Source organism: Mytilus californianus, unplaced genomic scaffold (genome assembly GCF_021869535.1).
Source record: "Mytilus californianus isolate M0D057914Y unplaced genomic scaffold, xbMytCali1.0.p SCAF_9, whole genome shotgun sequence".
NCBI classification, from domain to species: domain Eukaryota; kingdom Metazoa; phylum Mollusca; class Bivalvia; order Mytilida; family Mytilidae; genus Mytilus; species Mytilus californianus.
The window spans coordinates 96,725,395-96,747,425 of record NW_026262745.1 but is presented as its reverse complement, the minus strand read 5'-3'; the positions used below and the strand labels follow the sequence as shown (position 1 = coordinate 96,747,425).

The 22,031-nt window shown below is 32.7% G+C and overlaps 1 pseudogene; it reads right to left on the bottom strand.

The window, feature by feature from the left end:
• Positions 1-639: 639 nt before the first annotated feature.
• The window catches only part of LOC127714067 (proton channel OtopLc-like), a 112,972-nt pseudogene continuing 91,580 nt past the window's right edge, over positions 640-22,031 (bottom strand).

The window sequence follows — 22,031 nt, the reverse complement described above, 5'->3', positions numbered from 1 at the left end:
TTGGTTAATTTCCAGTGATGGTTATTTTCTTATATGCAAGAAATGTTATGTGAAATTTTGTCTATAGTACTGGACAGGATAAAACTTTACTCATGCAAAGTATTTTATTATTTAAAACAAACATAATTCTGCACAATTTTTGAAAAAGTGCAAGTTTAACAAAGACTAATACGGGAAAATCAATGGTGGTATTACACCTTTATTTGTAAATTAATATACCTTGCACGGTATTAATCTATTCATGTAAAGTTTCAATTTTTATTTTCGGCGGAATATCGAATCTATGGCAAAAGAAAGCCTAACATGTTTTAGCTTCCTAAAAAAAGCTTTGCAGTGCTACGCTGTATCACACTTTCAGCAACAAACGACAAACACTAAATTGCAGGCTACTGACTTGGGACAGGCACATACAGAATGTGTGCGGTTAAACTTGTTTGCAGGCGCTGGACCCTCTCGCGCACCTGGGACAGTGGTGTAACAACACACCTTATGAACAAACTATAAAAATCAGTTGAAAAGGGCTTAACTCATCAGATCGATACAAAGCAGACAAAACATATAACAAAAGCACAGACTGGACCAGACGTTTGTTTTGTTTGTTTCGATAGACCCGATTTTACAATATAATAACGTGTACGATAGCGCATTTGCATTTGGAACATGTAAATTTCTACTAGAATTCAGGCGTAAATGTATTTACCTATTATCGTCCACGATTTACAGGTTCGTTATAGATTAACGACTGTAGTACATTAACGGGGTTCTTTATAGATAGTCTTCTAAAATTTCGTAAATGCATTTACAACCTAAAGAGCATTTAAGACTAATGTAAGGCATCCATGCATAGCCGTAAATCTATCATTTACCCCGTAAATACACGATAGTCTAATTAAAGTGGTTTTTGCGTTCAAAAGATACATATTGATGGAGTATAACGAGTACAGAAAAAATATGACTATCTGCCTCAATAGGCTATGCAACATTTTAAGTCACAAAATTGAATTTTTCATAAAATGGGAGCAGATTTCCAATCATCAAACTTCTAATTTCGTAACATTGTGGTCGATTGTCCCTATCTTAGGTTTCACTGTTCTTGTATGCCATACCATAATCTGTAAGAAAAAAGAAAGGAAACTTAATTACTGTACTGTGGATGAACTTGTGTCATCTCGTTCTATTTGGGAAATTAAATGCTGATTTTGCGATTAATGTCAATCACGAATTTGAATATTAAACACAATTTATCGATACGATTTTAGACAATTTATGTGTAAAAAACAGGAAAATCTGAAAACCCGAAAATATTGGCTCCAAAGTTCTTTGAAGCGAAAGGAAAGGTTAAGCCATTTATTGGTCCATTGATTATCGTCGTCGTTGTCGTCGTCGTCCTCATCCTCCTCCCCTCCTCTTCCCCCTCATCATCATCCTTCCTTTTTGTTGTAAATCAATATATACATTCAAATCCCTTTATTTTTGTTGTTGTTCATAGATTATACTTGTCACAAGTATAATTATACTTACATATAGAAATAAGGAGATGTGGTATGATTGCCACTAAGACAACTATCCACCAAAGTTCAAATGAAGTGGATGTAAGCAAATATAGGCAACCGTACGGCCTTCAACAACGAGAAAAACCCATACCGTATGGTCGGCTGTAAAAGGCCCTGACATGAAAAATATGAAACCATTCAATTGAGAAAACTAACATGACAGCAAGTATTTATAGTTATTATCATATTAATATACCTTTGTGCAGTTGTCAGCACGTGGTTCAATATCATAGTTATTATCCTATTTATATACCTTTGTGCAGTTGTCAGCATGTGGTTCAATATCACAGTTATTATCCTATTTATATACCTTTGTGCAGTTGTCAGCACGTGGTTCAATATCACAGCTATTATCCTATTTATATACCTTTGTGCCGTTGTCAGCACGTGGTTCAATATCATAGTTATTATCCTATTTATATACCTTTGTGCAGTTGTCAGCACGTAGTTCAATATCACAGTTATTATCCTATTAATATGCCTTTGTGCAGTTGTCAGCACGTGGTTCAATATCACAGTTATTATCCTATTTATATACCTTTGTGCAGTTGTCAGCACGTGGTTCAATATCATAGTTATTATCCTATTTATATACCTTTGTGCAGTTGTCAGCACGTGGTTCAATATCACAGTTATTATCCTATTTATATACCTTTGTGCAGTTGTCAGCACGTGGTTCAATATCATAGTTATTATCCTATTTATATACCTTTGTACAGTTGTCAGCACGTGATTCAATATCACAGTTATTATCCTATTAATATACCTTTGTGCAGTTGTCAGCACGTGGTTCAATATCATAGTTATTATCCTATTTATATACCTTTGTAGAGTTGTCAGCACGTGGTTCAATATCACAGTTATTATCCTATTAATATACCTTTGTGCAGTTGTCAGCACGTGGTTCAATATCACAGTTATTATCCTATTAATATACCTTTGTGCAGTTGTCAGCACGTGGTTCAATATCATCAAGTTTGCAACATTGTTCTAAAAATTTAGTCTCCTCTAATCCTGCATACACGTCTTTCATATTAAATCTCATTGGATGATATTTCCACAGAATTCCAACATTTTTCGCAAATCCTGCCATATCTATCGGGAATTTTCTGTTACCACTATTCCAAGCTGAAAAACTTACCACCTGACAAAAGAAACACGGATAGTCGTTATAATAATCATATATTTCAATTACCAACTTTCGTTCAAATTTCATTAAAAAAAAATGGCAAAGGGAGACAAATCCTAGAAAGGACAGATTTCGTACCGCGTCAATGTAAAAGTTGAGATGTGCTTAAACTGTTAATAAACCTATTTTGAAATCCTTATTTACCATATATATATATAGGTGAAATAGTTAATGTCAGATCCCGTGTAATCCCTTTCACATATTTTCCACAAATTTATGTCAGATCACGTGTAATCCCTTTCACATATTTTCCACAAATTTATTGTCAATAATTCAATCAAATGACATAAAGTAAGGATGAGTTCTGATTCTAGGTGTCCAAGGGGTGAATTATGTTCGTGTTGATGATGTATAATGTGTGCATAAAGTAAATGGTATGTGGCGATACTTGATAATACGCGGTAAAACTTGGTAAGAAGCTAAAAATTCTAAAACATAACAATATCAACGTATTTGACTAAGAAAAAAATAAATTTAATACAGATGGCGTTTCGAACATACAAAAATGAGGTTGTCCTTATAATATTGATTTTACCTTTTCAAATGTGTATTTTTGTATTTATACGTGTGTATTGCATTCCCCAATCATTTTGTATCTATGATGAACAAATTATTTGTCAGTAATCAACAGCTAATATAATTATCTTGACTCTCTGACAAACATGTTCTAAATACCAAAATAATTCCCATCTTGTTACATCAAAAACTTACAAAAATCAAATGCTTAACATGTTTTCATAGATTAATGTCTAAAAAACATACACTGTTCCTGGTCGATATTGTATTTAAATAACGATTTCAGAAAATGACACGTTTCTATAATGAAAAAAGTAAAATATCAAAAATACCAAACTCCAAGGAAAATTCAAACGGAAAGTCTTTTATCAAAATCAAAAGCTCAAACACATCTAACGAATGGAAAACAACTGTCATATTCCTGACTTGGTACAGGCATTTCCTTATGTAGATTAAACCTCTCTCTTGTATGACGGCTGTAAAAGGCCCTGACATGAAAAATATGAAACCATTCAATTGAGAAAACTAACATGACAGCAAGTATTTATAGTTATTATCATATTAATATACCTTTGTGCAGTTGTCAGCACGTGGTTCAATATCATAGTTATTATCCTATTTATATACCTTTGTGCAGTTGTCAGCATGTGGTTCAATATCACAGTTATTATCCTATTTATATACCTTTGTGCAGTTGTCAGCACGTGGTTCAATATCACAGCTATTATCCTATTTATATACCTTTGTGCCGTTGTCAGCACGTGGTTCAATATCATAGTTATTATCCTATTTATATACCTTTGTGCAGTTGTCAGCACGTAGTTCAATATCACAGTTATTATCCTATTAATATGCCTTTGTGCAGTTGTCAGCACGTGGTTCAATATCACAGTTATTATCCTATTTATATACCTTTGTGCAGTTGTCAGCACGTGGTTCAATATCATAGTTATTATCCTATTTATATACCTTTGTGCAGTTGTCAGCACGTGGTTCAATATCACAGTTATTATCCTATTTATATACCTTTGTGCAGTTGTCAGCACGTGGTTCAATATCATAGTTATTATCCTATTTATATACCTTTGTACAGTTGTCAGCACGTGATTCAATATCACAGTTATTATCCTATTAATATACCTTTGTGCAGTTGTCAGCACGTGGTTCAATATCATAGTTATTATCCTATTTATATACCTTTGTAGAGTTGTCAGCACGTGGTTCAATATCACAGTTATTATCCTATTAATATACCTTTGTGCAGTTGTCAGCACGTGGTTCAATATCACAGTTATTATCCTATTAATATACCTTTGTGCAGTTGTCAGCACGTGGTTCAATATCATCAAGTTTGCAACATTGTTCTAAAAATTTAGTCTCCTCTAATCCTGCATACACGTCTTTCATATTAAATCTCATTGGATGATATTTCCACAGAATTCCAACATTTTTCGCAAATCCTGCCATATCTATCGGGAATTTTCTGTTACCACTATTCCAAGCTGAAAAACTTACCACCTGACAAAAGAAACACGGATAGTCGTTATAATAATCATATATTTCAATTACCAACTTTCGTTCAAATTTCATTAAAAAAAAATGGCAAAGGGAGACAAATCCTAGAAAGGACAGATTTCGTACCGCGTCAATGTAAAAGTTGAGATGTGCTTAAACTGTTAATAAACCTATTTTGAAATCCTTATTTACCATATATATATATAGGTGAAATAGTTAATGTCAGATCCCGTGTAATCCCTTTCACATATTTTCCACAAATTTATGTCAGATCACGTGTAATCCCTTTCACATATTTTCCACAAATTTATTGTCAATAATTCAATCAAATGACATAAAGTAAGGATGAGTTCTGATTCTAGGTGTCCAAGGGGTGAATTATGTTCGTGTTGATGATGTATAATGTGTGCATAAAGTAAATGGTATGTGGCGATACTTGATAATACGCGGTAAAACTTGGTAAGAAGCTAAAAATTCTAAAACATAACAATATCAACGTATTTGACTAAGAAAAAAATAAATTTAATACAGATGGCGTTTCGAACATACAAAAATGAGGTTGTCCTTATAATATTGATTTTACCTTTTCAAATGTGTATTTTTGTATTTATACGTGTGTATTGCATTCCCCAATCATTTTGTATCTATGATGAACAAATTATTTGTCAGTAATCAACAGCTAATATAATTATCTTGACTCTCTGACAAACATGTTCTAAATACCAAAATAATTCCCATCTTGTTACATCAAAAACTTACAAAAATCAAATGCTTAACATGTTTTCATAGATTAATGTCTAAAAAACATACACTGTTCCTGGTCGATATTGTATTTAAATAACGATTTCAGAAAATGACACGTTTCTATAATGAAAAAAGTAAAATATCAAAAATACCAAACTCCAAGGAAAATTCAAACGGAAAGTCTTTTATCAAAATCAAAAGCTCAAACACATCTAACGAATGGAAAACAACTGTCATATTCCTGACTTGGTACAGGCATTTCCTTATGTAGATTAAACCTCTCTCTTGTATGACAGTTGCATAAAATTTCATTATATTGACAACAATGTGTGAGCAAAACAAACAGACATAATATGTAAAAGTCAAACAATGAAGGATTATCTAGTATAGGGGGACAGAAACACACGAATTCTTCTGATTCAAAAACCTTACAGAGATAGTCAGCATCCTCAACAGCTAGCATATCTAAGATGACACTATCTCAGATATTGTTCTTGAAAGCAGAAGCACAAATTCAGTAATTGGTATCACAAAGATTGACGTTTTTGTGTTATTATTATCTCCAGCGCGTACAATGCGTAATTCATCTTGCGTACTAAATTGTTAGCACTTGGAAAGTTTTTATTGACAATGTGCATCGGCAAGTTGATGTGGTAACCTTGATTGTCTTTAAGCAAGGCAATGTCCATTAAGGAATTAAACCAGCGTTTTTGATTTTATTGAAAAGCTACGTTATGGAGTCTACCTAATTAGAATAAAGAAACAAGTCGACAACCATTGGGACAGTTGGTATCCATAGGAATGCCATTTGACTGTTGCAAAACATGTCCTCCAAATGTAAAAAAAAATATATTGTCAATACAAAAATTTAGCATTTGAAGGAATCAGTTTTTGGGATTTTTTTTTCTGGTTTAAGAGTGCTTTTTAAGAAAGTATGATTTATTCCTTCCTAAAACAAGGTATTGGTATCGGCGTACGTAGGCCGTTCTGTTTTATGCAGCAGAATTGAACTAATCCTTTGAATAAGTATAGGTTTAGAATGTGGAATACATGTCTAAAGAGTAGAGAGGTCAAATGTTTTATATTATTGCACGACGAGAGGGACTTCAATTATATTTGTCCAACAGATCTTATCTTTTCAATTGTAAGTATACATATCTGATTCAAACCACCCATAGAGAAGGTAGTTATTGAAATATGTAGGATAAACAAAATATACTTCCATTGTCTGAAAAAGAATGAATTGTTTGAACTTGCTACGACCGGAAGAAAAGCTTTGCAAGCTTCGCTTTCTTCTGTTTCGAAAACACAAACAAATATTTCATTTTTTAACTAATGTATATTGACAGGTGCATAAATTACCTTGCCATTGTCAACTCGGTGTTTCGTACTTTCTATCACCAGAAAACGCAACAGGCCACATTGATAACTTTTTAGTGTATCGCATCTGGAAAAAAATAAATGTTTGAATTTATATGCATTACATCTGGTTAAATTATATCACGTTAAAATCAAGAAAACCCTTGTTGCCTTCCATTGTAGTTGATGAACTTTCTGGGCCACACATTGCAGCCTTCACAGTTATCACTTGGCGGCAAAAGGATAATAACTATACTTTAGAGTTTTTTATGACCAGTGAAGAACAAATTCCGGATTGCCATGGTTTCTTAACACTAGTTGGTTTATCAATTTTTTGAACTACGAACATACAGTTGTGACAATGACTAATTATCTAATGGAAAAGTAATATTAAAAGTCAATGAGGATATATTAATACAAATCATCGAGTTAAACGTTGTCTATACAATTCATCTTTCAAGTTGGCATACATTTCACAGGGATATTAAACAAGTTCTTAAAGTTTTTACACACACGATAACTTGCTTAAAGTAGCTTAAATGTTTAGGGGAAATGTTATAAAACCATGGGAATTTTCTTAAAAAATTTTCTTTTGTGCGTTCCCGTACGACAGTTTTATTCTTTAAAAACGATGATTTTCCTATGTCTGTAATGAGATGAATATCAAAAGTGATGACAGGTTACGACTTTACGGTGACCTGGCCAAACTCAGTAAAAGAGGGACGAAAGATACCAGAGGGACAGTCAAACTCATAGATCGAAAACAAACTGACAACGCCATGGCCAAAAATAAAAAGACAAACAGACAAATAATAGTACAGATGACACAACATAGAAAACTAAAGACTAAGCAACACGAACCCCACCAAATACCTGGGTTGATCTCAGGTGCTCCGGAAGGGTAAGCAGATCCTGCTCCACATGTGGCACCCGTCGTGTTGCTTATTTTATTACAAATACGGTAAATAGTCTAATTCGGTAAATCCCATTCGTGAAAAGGGAAGGGTATTGTAGTTACGACATAAGGAACATATCAGATATCATCTGTGAAACGGTTATTCCATAACGGTCAACCAACTCGTAATGGCGTCCGTAAAATTTACGAAGGGATGATTTCAACTTCACCATTTGGAACTCTTGGTTTAATAGCTTCCTTGTGAGCAGCAATCCTCTATCAAGGAAATCATGATAGGAAACACAAGCCCGTGAATATCGTATCAATTGGGAGATATATACTCCGTATGCAGGCGCTGCTGGAATGTTGTTACATAGAAATGGAAAGTTCACAATTGGGAAGCTGAAATTGTCTCTTTTGTCGTAAAGTTTTGTTTTCAACCGACCCTCATTGTCAATTTCTAGATGTAAGTCAAGATATGAGGCAGACTTAACTGTATCTGTGATATCCTTTATCTCTAGTTCGATGGGATAGATTCGATCAAAATAGTCACCAAATTTTGTATTATTTAGTGAGAGATCATCATCTATATAGCGGAACGTAGAGTTAAAGGATATTGCTAACTTCTTATCTTTCTTCCTAAGAAGTTCCTGTATGAAGTCAGCCTCATAATAATAAAGAAACAAGTCGGCAAGAAGAGGGGCACAATTGGTTCCCATTGGAATTCCGACAGTCTGTTGAAAAACACGTCCTCCAAACGTAACAAATATGTTGTCAATCAAGAAATCAAGCATCGTGATGATGTCAGTTTCAGAGAATTTTTTGTTTGAATCAGAGTGATTCTTTACAAAGTAGGATTTATCCCTCCCCAAGACAAGATACTTGTATCTACGTTTGCCATTCTTTTTAATGAAACAAAGTAATACCAACTCTTTCAATTTGTCTTTTAGTTTGGAATGGGGAATACTTGTGTAAAGTGTAGAAAAGTCAAATGTTTTAATACTATTGCAAGATGAGAGAGTCTTAGATTGTATGTATTCTAAAAGATCTTTGGAATTTTTTAGTAACCACATCGGATTCACGCCACCTCTAGAATAGGCAGTTTCACAATAACATTGGAGCCCGGCTTTGATTGCTGATAAAATAGATGTTAATAATTTAGATAGAGGTTTCGTGGAGCACTTGGAAGACCCAGCAATATACCGTTGTTTGTAAGGACAGTTATGTAGTTAAGGTATCCAATACAGTGATGAACGATCCAGTTCTTCATCTTTGGTTGAAATTCCAAAGGAACATAGAACAGACCTATGATTATCCAGGATTTCCTCTTTGGGAAGTGTCGTGAAGGTATATGTTGAGTTTCCAAGTGAATTGTCAATACCTAATTCATTTATCAAGCAGTTTATGTAATGATATTTACACACAAAAACGATGTTGTTTGGGGCTTTATCTGCGGGGACAACAACATATGTGTCATGGAGGTAGGTCAAGTGTTTTGCAACATTTGGGTCTTTAAAAATTGATGTAGCGTGGGTATTGATATGCCCATTTAGTTTCTTAATTCGGATTTGTATTAACGACTTCACAGCCTTAATCCATTCGGAAAGAGTATCTACGTCTTCTTTCTCGCGTTAAGCCCATTGCCTTGCATAATCCTCGACTGAATCCATCAGTATTTTGAAGTTGTATTTCCAATTGATGGATTTAGGCTCACGAGATTTCGGACCTTTGGATAACAAATTTTGCAGGGAAGTGTTATTGACAATGTTGAGGTCTCCGGTAATAACGTGGCCAGCCGGATTATATGTTAATTGGGAACTAGCACAGGTGCAATCAGGAGGTTTAGACTTGAAGTCGTAAATGTTGAGATCCTGCAAAACGTGTTCGTAATTGAAAATTTTAGTTGCAATTGGTTTGGTATAGGTATAAGAAATTATTGGTACAGACTGATCTTTAAAATAAGGAGGTATTTTCGACTGAACTAATTTATGATGAAGGATATTGCCTAAGTTGACGCCATCGAGACCTTTGTTGGCAAAGGAAAGTTTAAGAAAAGATCTTTTCTCTTTTTCATCTTTTCCAATGCGAACTAGTAAAACCTTTCAGTAAAGATATGCCTAAATTCTATTTAATTTGGATAATTTATCAACAACATTTGCTGTTACCTTGATGTTATAATTGCGTTAAATATCAAGAATTCTCTAAATATACTGGCGAAAATTTAGCCAGTGGAACTTACTTTTTAAACACATCTAAAATGAACAGCAATAAAAGTCCTTTCCATGATTTAGATAATTCAGTTTCATACGGGAAATTCTAAAGAATTATGTGACTACAAAAGGAACGATTTTCGTTCCCTTTTGTTAATTTTCCTTTTTTAGATGGTGAGGTTCCTTTGACGCAATCATACGGTGTTTATTTATCCCAACTCGTTTTCTATGCCCGCATCTGTAGTGAGGCTATATATTTCAATAAACGTAATTTATACATCAATGGTAAGTCATAAACTCAGGAATGTCGTTACCGCACATTACTTATATATAAAACCTTTACTAAATTCTTTCATTGATACAAAGGTTTGATTTGGAAGTTTAACTTTATCTGTAGAAAACGTATAACAAACATGATACCACATCCTAATTTTACGAGGATGTTGTTATAGAGTTCTTAAAATTAGATTCATGTACACTTATCGATCCTTCATCAATTTAATACTGTCATAATCTCTTCAAATATTGTTATTGTCTGTACTAACACTGATTTTGTCATTAATAAATTAAACCACTAAATATGTATTACTACGAAATTTCACCACTTACGGTCATATATCATGTTGATTGTATATTTTGGCATTGCACAAGGTCATAATTTTCTCAAACTGTTGAATGAAGTCGTTATAAACTAAATTCATTGGATGTGTACTGATTGATATTTTAGTCTATCTATGTGTAATATTGTATCTATTAGTTGTTATTGAATTATCTTTCAGTAACTGCAAGTACTATTAGATCGCTACTTTGTGTCTTTTCTGTTTTTGTTAGTTGCTTTTTGTGTCGATTTGATGAGTCAAGCCTCCTTTTTCAACAACTGACTTTTACAGTTTGTGCTTATGTTGTGCTGTTACACAACTGTCCTAGGTTAGGCGGTTGATTGATCGCTCGCAGTCAATTTTAGCCTCGACGGATTCTGCTTGTGACTGTAATTCAGTCGTTGTCGTTCATCATTGTATTCTATATTTGTGTTCGTTTATTGTTTTGTTCATAAATCAGGCCGTTGATTTTCCGATTTAAATTGTATTATATTTTTTCATGTCCGGATCTATTTAGCTTTCTATACTATCGGTTTTTCTCATTGTTGAAGGCCTAACGGTGACCTAAAGTCGCTTACATCTACGTCATTTGGTCTTTGGTTGATACTTGTCTTATTTACAACCATACTACATGTTTTTATCTTTATATCTAAAAATTTCCAAATAGGTGTTTTTTTTATTTTTTTTTTTTTTTTTTTTTTTGTAATCCCGTAACACGCAATCCGTAATTCATCATTTCATACTCTAATGCAATCTGGGTAAAAAATGCAAAAGCGTACATCAAAACGTTGTGATGGGCTAACTACGTCCTAGACAATTGTAATTCAATCAATGACGGAACGTTGTTTTCAAATGTGGTCCAAACAATGAAATTATCTAAAATACTTTGAATTCAGAAAGGCAAACTATCAAACAGTTCTTACCTCTTCAAATATTTGTATATCATATGAATTGTCGTCATCTGCAAAATAGACCACAGCTTGGTCTGCATTATGATTGGTCATTATCCAATCAAGCCCAGCATTCTTTTGATCCGATTGATTGGTTTTGTTCTGACTTTTTTCTTGGGCAAAATATGTAAAGATAATTCCAGATGAGTTCAGAAGTTTCTGTATATTCAAACTAATTTGATCATCGTGTTCAACAACAATCCAATGTAGCCGTTTTACTAATCGGAAGGCATTTGAAAGACGAGTCAGTTCGGCTCTTTGGACGAGCCGGTTATATGTTGCAGTTATTACATATATAAGAGGAATGTCACCATGAATACTGTTTGATGTTTTAGTTGACAAAAGTGGATCACATTCATATATCTGGGTATCTGAAAAGATAAGAAACCAGGACACTACAACCTCACAAACCGTATAACAAGCAAGCAACATATTAAATAAAAAGGAAAGGAAACAAATCTTATCCGTAAAATTGAAAATATAGAGCAGCTGCATATAGATTAATCGTAATAGAAGCGCAACCCCCTTCAGTGAACTTTTATTTATTACAATTGCAAACCAACATATTTAAAAAAAATAATAATCAAATTTTGTAGAGCCTATAGGATAAGATATAGGTTTAAGTCTACCACATGTTGTGTTTGTATCACATCAGGATATCTGGATCGTGTGTTGTTCGTTGTTAATCGTTTGTCTCTGTTTGTATGTCTCTGTTTGTATGTCTGGGGTTTTTTTTTAAGGACAGGTGTTTGTGGTTGGTGTTGTGCTTTCCAGTATTTTTGGTGATTCTTGCTTACGTTTATGAATTATAAGAACATTTTCGGAAATTTTCAGAGCATTAAAACAGTGAGATCATTACGTTCAGGAAATCCACATTTCTAACCAAAACTTATACTTGGATGACAACCTTTAACCTCAATGAACTCCTTTATAAAATTATAGAGTTAAAAAGATAAGCTATGCATTTTGTCCAGTTGGATCACATTTGGATGAAAACCTATTTATTTTGCATGTGACCATCTGAAACGGATTCGGAGCTGAACGTCGATACGAAACAAACCTGTTGAGAAAAATACACTCAAACGTTGTTTAGGAATGCCTTTAGGAATGCTTTATCTGACTGACTGATTAAAGTCTATTTTATCATGCTGATTTGATCGGAGTTTCTGACTTTTAATGTTTTGTTAATTCGCTGGATAACAACCACTTATAAAACTTTATATTCTTTTGTACTTTTAATAGTGCGTTAAATTTCTTGTAAGTTTGGCTTGACTTTTACAACTCGACCGAATGAAACCTTTTAAAGCGTTTCTGTCTTTATATAAATTTTTTAACACGTATTACCAATTTCCTTGCGTTCAACAAGTGTTTATGTGACCGTCAACCTTCTTCTTTTACTAAATTATATAATTGTACGCAAGAACAAGGTTTTTAACACTTTTTGATGTTTTGTTTAGATACTTTTCATTTCTATCCTCTTTGACAGTTGAGAAATTTGCTATCAAAACTTTGATTAATGAGCGTTTATTCCAGAAACCTCATTTTCAAGTGCAATAATAGCAGCATTCTTATTAACGTTCTTACACCGCCTATAAATACTACTACCTTTCAAATAAACCACTTGATATATAACCCAAAATACAATTCCACTGAACAAAAGCTTGATGGCCTCTAGCCCTAATTTCATTTCTGGTGGAACAATTCTTATTTCACTTAATATATATCTGTAAAGAAAAAACATGAATCTTATATCTGACAAAATTTTTTGTCATAGATGTCAATTCGATGTGGCTTTTTTCACATTTTTCCATTAGCAAAATTTTCGGCGGACCCCTTCGCCTCCCTTTTCTAAATCTAGTTTATACACTGTTGTTGTCGGTTTGACTTTATAGCGTTTTGCCCGGTCGTCAAAAATTCGTACTGTGCATTTTCCGTGAAATCATTATCAAAGGCCAAGGACAAATAAGTGCATATTTTCCAAGATGTCAACTTTATTGTATATTCTGACTTCTATATAATAAAATCATGTATGCAATCAATTTAAACTTTTAGCAGAGAGATTTACAGTCACTTATCAAACGCATTTTCAAATTTTTAAAGCGTGTTTTTGTTATAGACAGCACATGTTTCATGAATAACAAAATGAGAAAAAACCAAAATTTTTGTTTCTAATGCCACTTCTTATCACTTAAAACTAAGTAAAACCCTGTAGTTAGTGTTAAAGAAGTTTTTGACATCATCAATTTCCTATAATTATGCTTACTTCTAATCAAGCAGCAAATCTTAACAACTCATAACATTGCCCAAAATACCGCCATCTGCGGAAACACAGCTTTTAAGCACTTCTTCCTTTTAAAACATTCTATGAAGTCAATATATGATTGACGAAACAAAATTCCTAAGAATATGAAAACATTTAAAGTGAAAAAATATATGCGAGCATCATACTATTGCTGGAAACTAAGGGGACGATGTACATTGTAACTGCCTGCCAGACTAAAATAAATAAATGTTTTAACTTTTCTTATTATTGGATTTGTAATTTCATTATAAACATTGATGTAGTGAAAAGACGTTTTATTTATACAATGTCAACCATACATAAGAAGTAAACAATATAGACAACAAGAATGTGTCCATAGTACATGGATGCCCCACTCGCACTATCAATTTCTATGTTCAGTGGACCGTTAAATTAGGTTCAAAACTCTAATTTGGCATTAAAATTAGAAAGATCATATCAAGTTAATTGGACTTCAACTTCATCAAAAACTACATTGACCAAAAACTTTAACTTGAAACGGGACAGACGGAAGGACGGACGAACGGACTAACGAACGGACAAACAGACCGAAAAACACAATGCCCCTAAGTGGGGCATAAAAATAAATGAAAGAAAATGAAAATTGAAATTTCAAAGAATTTACTTACTAGTATACAAATTAGAAAACTTGTCTGTTTAAACTGCATTGTTCATTGTTTACATGCACAAATTCATCGAAAAAGAATAATTTTGTTGGAACAAAATCTATAAACTCGCAATGATTCTAGTTACAACTAGACTTCCTGAATAGCCTGAATGACTTGTTCCCTTGTTCATATGAGGCTGACTTCAAACAAGAGCTTCTTAGGACGAATGAAAAGAAGCTACCACTATCTTTAAACTTCACTTTCCACTGTATAGATGATGTCCTCTCACTGAATCATGCAAAGTTTGTGATTACGTTGAACGCATATATCCCATCGAAAAAAGGCACAACAGATACAGTTAAGTTTACCACATTTCTTGACTTACATCTAGAAATTAACGATGAGGATCGGTTGAGAACAAAACTTTACGACAAAACAGATGCTTTCAGCTTCACAATTGTGAACTTTCCATTTCAATGTAGCAACATTTCAGAAGTGCCTGCATATTGAGTACATATCTCCGAGTTGATACGATATTCCAGAGCTTACATTTACTTTCATGATTTCATTGATAGTGGGTTGTTGCTCACAAGGAAGCTTCTAAACCATGAACCAAAAGACGGATGCCACATGTGGAGCAGGATATGCTTACTCTTCTGGAGCACAGAGTTCACCCCACTTCTTAACACATCTAACACGTTTTTAAACAAAACAAAAAGCTGCAGCATTATATCTTGTTCAATTGTATCACGCAAGAGCCAACCAAGTGTTTCAAAAAGCTGGTTACTTATTTCAATGTTGCTACCGATTTAGTCGCAAATTCAAAAGTTAAATAAGTTCGACTTCGAAAAAAACAACATATTTTTATCTCAATTAGCTCGTATATTTCTTTTTGAACTTTAAATACCCCTTCTTTCATTATTGAAAATTATTGTCCTCCCTGACATTGACAATTAGCGATGTGCTATCTAAACATAGAAAAACAAAATGATCGCTATTCGCAGAAGGCAGTACTTTGGGCAACTGCGAACACTTAATAGAAGGCTGTTCCATGAACAATATGTAGTAACTGCATCTTAAAATTATTAAAAAAATATTCCTTGACCTACAAACCATACATTTATTTGATTTTTAAGCATACAAATATCGACCCCCCAAGATATATTTTGCTTTTGGAGCATTGTTCTCAATTTTGTAGGATTTGTTAAGAATTGCAATTTCCGGGAAATATTGAGCAACTAGCCTTTAAATTTTTGTTTCATTTGAAATTACTGTATCATATTATATATGGTTCATATGCTCTTTCTGAAAATTTTATCGTCCAAGAACCAGAAAATGGGTTTTTGTTTAATTATCGCAAAAATTTGGAATGTTTTTTCTTGACCTTTGACCTTGATTCGACGGAAATTACACAGTTTGATTTTTTGACGACCGGGCAAAACAGAAAGTACAGATAATAAGCTTTCGAATGATATATAATACAGCCGTGTGTTAGATGGGTGCATTTAAGTCCGTAACTAAGAGGCTTTTTGAAAAATGTCACTCGCCTATTAGTACATATTTGCCTTATTTATTTTATTTCATTATTGCCATATTTCTACTCCTCATTGAGTTTAATACCTTCGATTTGATAGGACTTGATTATAAACTTGATACAAAATGTTAATAATAATAATAATAATAATAATACTAATAAAAGTAATAGTAATGCTTATAAAAATAATAAAAATAATAATAATAATAATAATAATAATAAACATAATAATTATAATAATAATAATATTAATAATAATAATAATAATAATAATAATAGTAATTATAATACTACTACTAATAATTATAATAATAAAAATAATAATAATAATAATAAAAATAATAATAATATTGATAATAATAATAATATGAGATAAGAATAAGAATAAGAAAAATAATAATGATAATAATAATAATAATAATGATAAATGACAAAATAAGATAAATGGGGGAAAATCTCCTTTGAGCAACATAAGTGCCGTCATTATTATACAGTTTTTGTTTGCTTGATTTGTTTATTTTTTTTTTCTTTTCTTCTTTTTATCATGCAATGAAAATAATACTAATTTTTACGTGCTAGATCACAAAGTAACAGTCCACAGGAAGATATTTTAACCTACCCGGACACTTTATTCTGAATTGAGTCGACCAGCCTTTGCTCTTACTCCTGAATGCCATGTGCTAAGAGGGGAACCAATTGTAAAGTCTTTGGCTTGACCTGTACGGGGATTGAACCCATGACCTCTCGTGTTTAGAATGAGTATGCTACCACGAGATTATTGCTGCGGTTATCAGAATGAAATCAAAAATTAGCATTTGGAATGCATTGCAATTCAAATTACACAGTTCTTATTGCTGCATTGTATATTTTGATGTTGAAAAACTTAGATATCATCTTCTGTTTAATCTTTCGCTCTGTTTATAGTGTGTAATGAGAACACTCAACAATAAACTTATGATTAATGCATGTTTTCCGTTTCCTAAGAACCAAGAACTGAAACCAGAATTAGGGTGCCCTTACAATACTTACTTATCAGCCTGGTATCTTTGATAAGATTTTTTTATTTTACAAGCCTACAATTTTGTCACAAGACAATGCAACATTGCAATTTAAGAGTAAATCTGTTGTATTCTAACTAGTTTCAGTGTAAGGTTACGGTTTCTACAGTGTTTCTTGTTTGGTTTAAAACCAGTAACGTTAATGGTACTGAAAAATAATCAAAAGTTTTGATAGTGGTTTGTTGAAAAGTTCAAACTACATGAGTAAGTTTGATTAGTAAAGGAAACCGTTTAAAAAAAACAATTTTCTAACCAATTTTGGTTTCGAACTAATTCGGAAACGGTTTGGAAGAACACATTGAAGTTTTTATCAAACCAACCAGAAACCGAAACCAGTTTAAAGGCAACAAATACGCCAAAATGTAAAAGGTATATAGTTCTCATATTCTCAATAAAACACCTTGAAATAGAAAAATATTTAAATGATTTATAATTCAGGAAACATAACTATGATTGTTGAAAACTGTTAAAGGTAATGACTTACAAGCTTAACTATTCTAAAAAGTACTTCACAGTATCATAAATTACGCCAAAACGAAGCATTATTGTTGATCGGGGTTTGAATCCCATACTGTAATATAATCCCCATATTCCGTATTTAATATCTTCTACTGTCGGGGACATGTTCCCAATTCTGTACTGCATTTAAGCCAATAGAACCTTTGCAACATCATAAAAGAACCAATATAATTATTGCACATTCAAGTACTTTTCGTACTTTTCTATAATTTTGGAGAAAACTAATGTATAATTTAGTAATGCCGAGTTTGACATATTTCATAGAGCGTGTCATTTTTTATGTGTCTATTCTAAACCAAAAGCATGTAATCCAATTGTTATTGTTAGTTTCTGCTTGCTAGAATTATTTTTAGTGTATTGTTGTTTACTATGGTAAAGATCAGTCCTTTGAGTTGTTTCACATTTTGTCATATCGGGGTCTTTTATAGCTTTTTTAGGGTATGGGTTTTGATCATTGTTGAAGGCCCTTTGGTGACCTGTAATTAATAAAATTCAAGCTAGCGACTAAATTCCATCGTCCAATATGAATCACAAGAAGAATCAAAATGCTAGAGAACAATAAGCTGTATGTCTAAAAAAAAAAAGGAGTGAGTTCGGTAAGGGCCATATTTAGCCCCGAATAATAAGTCCATACTTTTGAGAAAACAAATATCAAGTTGATGAAAACACGCGTATGGAAGTCAAATATAACTATTTTTATACCGTTAATATTTACAACCCCAAGTAGAGATTTTGACGAATTTTGAAAAAATCATCTTCCGTCTTCTGATTTGTTGATTTATAAAAATAATATTAATTTTCTGTTCTATAATATAAAATTATTTATGAAATAGTTAGTGTTGAAAAAATTTATATTTTTCTCAAACCTGTTACTCGCTCAATGTTTCGACCGATTGACCGGTAGTCAAGTATATGTTTGAAGACCTGTCCTGTCTACTGACAGCACTTTTGAATTTCTGCAAGTTTATCGTGACATCATTGGGCATTATAAGGTTCGGCTTTGATCCGGTTCCTGGTAAAGTTTTTAAGCAGAAAAGTGTTTGTCGGACAATGGACATTAGAACAAATTGATCTCATTATTCTAAGCGGTTTGGTAAGTTATTGGTTTCACCAGTACATGTATATGCTAATTCCATTTCACAATTATTCAATTAATATTTCGTTTGAAACATGACCAAGAGTTGGATATAAAAATAAGGAGATGAGGTATGATTGCCAACGAGACAACTATCCACCAAAATTCAAATAAAGTGGATGTAAGCGATTATAGACAACCGTACGGCCTTCAATAATGAAAAAACCCCATACCGTATAGACGGCTATAAAAGGCCCTGACATGAAAAATATGAAACAATTCAATTGAGAAAGCTAACGGCCTAATTTATAACAAAACAATTAACGGAAAAACAAATATGACAGACCCGAACCAACGACAACCACTGAACTACAGGTTTCTGACTTTGGACAGGCACATAAAGAATGAGGCGGGATTAAACATGTTTGTGAGCGCTCAAACCTCCCCATAACCTGGAACAGCACAACATAAGAACAATCAATAAAAATCAGTTGAAAAAGGCTTAACTCACCAGATGGATACAATGCAGAAAAACATAAAACAAAAACATAGACCGGACGTTGACACAATAATAAATTTATAGTGAAATAATGAATTTAATTGAAACCTTTCATCAGCTTAAAAGTAAGCAATATATGTATTGAATACACCTATATAGTGCAAATTATGTTTTCTTTTAGATTGTGCCCCCAAGCTGACAGATGTCTTTGTGCTTAGCAACTTTGTGAATGTTTCCGTGTTTGTTAAGTAATCAATCATCGAACAATTGATTTGTCAAATTAGATTAAATTAAACCAATCATTGAACAGTTTTGCGTGCAGTTAAATCAGATACATTACCACATTTAGACATAAGGAATAAAAAGACTTCAAAAAATCACAAACAAGTAAATTGCATGTTTCTGAGAAATGGGTTTATCGGCAATTATCTCAAATAAGTAAATTGCATGATTCTGAGAAATGGGTTAATCAGCAATTTGTTCATTTTCAATTTGATATTACAGCCTAATATTTTAAGGATCATTAACAGGTCTAGATACTCAAAAATATTAGACAATGACGTCTTGTATCAGTACATCAAAGTCATATGCTCAATTCCATCCGTGTCAATTTATCAACAATATGCACGCGACTTCATTTATACAACTGAACAACGATTCCAACGTTTTGTACGCGTAAAACTAGTTTTACTAACTAATTCATCTTACTTTATATTGTCAACCAAAAAATCATACAGTCAAGACAAATTGCCGATAAAAAGAATAATGACATTTAATTTTTTGATACTGACTTCATCAGCTAAAATATCAGCTCGTCCTAGCGGGCTCGCTTGATATTCTTGCTAAAAAAGCACGGGTAGTAAGGTCGTCATATCGAGGAGCGTTTAGTTCAGTGATTCTGTCATAGTTTGGATAAGTTGTCCATGAATTAGTTAGGTTAGTTACAGAACGATTGCCTCAGTTCTTTTCAAATGAGCAAATAAAAACCACAGAACAGGTTTGAATCTATATTGTAAGTCAAACGATCTAAATTGAAATTGTTGTTTTTAAGAAATTAACGCAGGATAACCAAAATATCGAAATTGGTATTGTTTGGTTAAGCGATTGACATGTTTCAGTTAAGTGTCTAGAAATTCGTCATGGTTTTGATTAAACTTGTCATGGTTTAATTCCAAATTAATACATATTTTTTTCACCTTAATATTAATAGTTTGTTTGAAGGCGCTTGTAAAAAGACGAAGTTACATAATTTACCAATTGACTAAGAAGGAAAACAAGCCCTTTAAGCCATATTTGGTGGTCGTAATCGGCAAACCTTATATCTAATTTTTACTTTTGATGTGTTCCTAAGATAGAATATATATGGCAACTGCTCTTTTTAACTGGCATTCGATAAAATAAATTACAAAAACAACATAGAATCTTTTCTCAATATGTCCATGATGGATTCTGCCGGGGATATCGTGAGCTGCGTTACCAGTCAAATGATTAAAGGCGTCTACTTAGAGTTGCAAACGTAGCAGCTAGTAAAGAAAATAATTTTTGTTTTATTTTTTTCTAGCAAACTATACATCTGTTGTTTTTATTTGAACCATATTATATATATGATGGATAAAAGGAGTTGTGGGGGGTTATACGCCCATGATACAGTAACTCAACTACAAAACTAACCAAACGATATCGAGAGGGCACCATACAGTCTTCAACCCTCCACGGAACACAATGTTAATATGGACGACAGTTTAAACTTATTTTTTGGATAAACTATATCTATATATGAAATAACTATAAAAATTACTTTCAAAGTTTCGAATTTAAATATATGAAAGATCACAATTTCGAATTAGAAACAGGCTGATACAATGTCCATTTTTATCAATTATTCATGCGAATAAATAGAAATGATTATGTTTTTGTCTTGTATAAGTGTATTGTGTAGTACTTAACCCGTTTAAGCATTCTTTTTCTTTTATGCAATAAAGTTTCGATAATATCAGAAAAGGCTCTGTCGGTCTAGTATTTAGTATGAGAAAATGTACATTATTGATTGTAATTAAAAGAAAATGATTTAAATTCAAAGATACACGTGTATTATTTTGTTTATATAGTACAAGTACATTTAAACTGTGTACGACCTTATTTTTGACCCGAATAGACGAGAAATCATCGTTTTTAATAGCAGAGAATAAGATGGATGAATATGAATATTGGCAGCAAAATTCCATTCAGAAATATAATAAAAGTAACGTTTTGTCCTGGATTCCTTTTTTTTTTTTTAGTTGTTATTGGCATGGAACTTCCAGTAAATGCAAATACTCACAGATCGACTCTTTGTGTCTTTGGTGTTTACTTGGCTTGGTTATTTTGCTTTGTATCGATCTAATCAGTCAAGTCCTTTTCAACTGATTTTTATGGTTGGTTATTCTTAGTTGTGCTGTTATAACACTGCCCAGGTTAAGGCAAGGAGAGGGTTAGGAGCCCAAAAACATGTTAAACGCCGCAATTTTCTGTATGCGCCTGTCCTAAGTCCAGAGTCTATATGCAGTGGATGTCGTTTATTTCTGTTTATCATATATGTTTTTTTTTTCTTATTGTTTTGAAGATAAATCAGGCCGTTGGTTTTCTCATTTGAATTGTTTTACATTGTCGGAGCCTTTTATTGCTTGCTTAGAGGTATGGGTTTTGTTAATTGTTGAAGACCATACGGCAACCTAACATGTACGTCATTTGGTCTCTTGTAGATAGTTGTCTCATTGGAAATCATATCGGATCTACTAATTATATATTACTATGTGCTTTCTTTAATAGGGCCTTTTGTTTTCCAAATAAAACTTCTTTTAAAGAAAATTGCTACTGAAATGCATTAATATATTATCCTCGTGATTTCGTTATACACGCGCAATCTA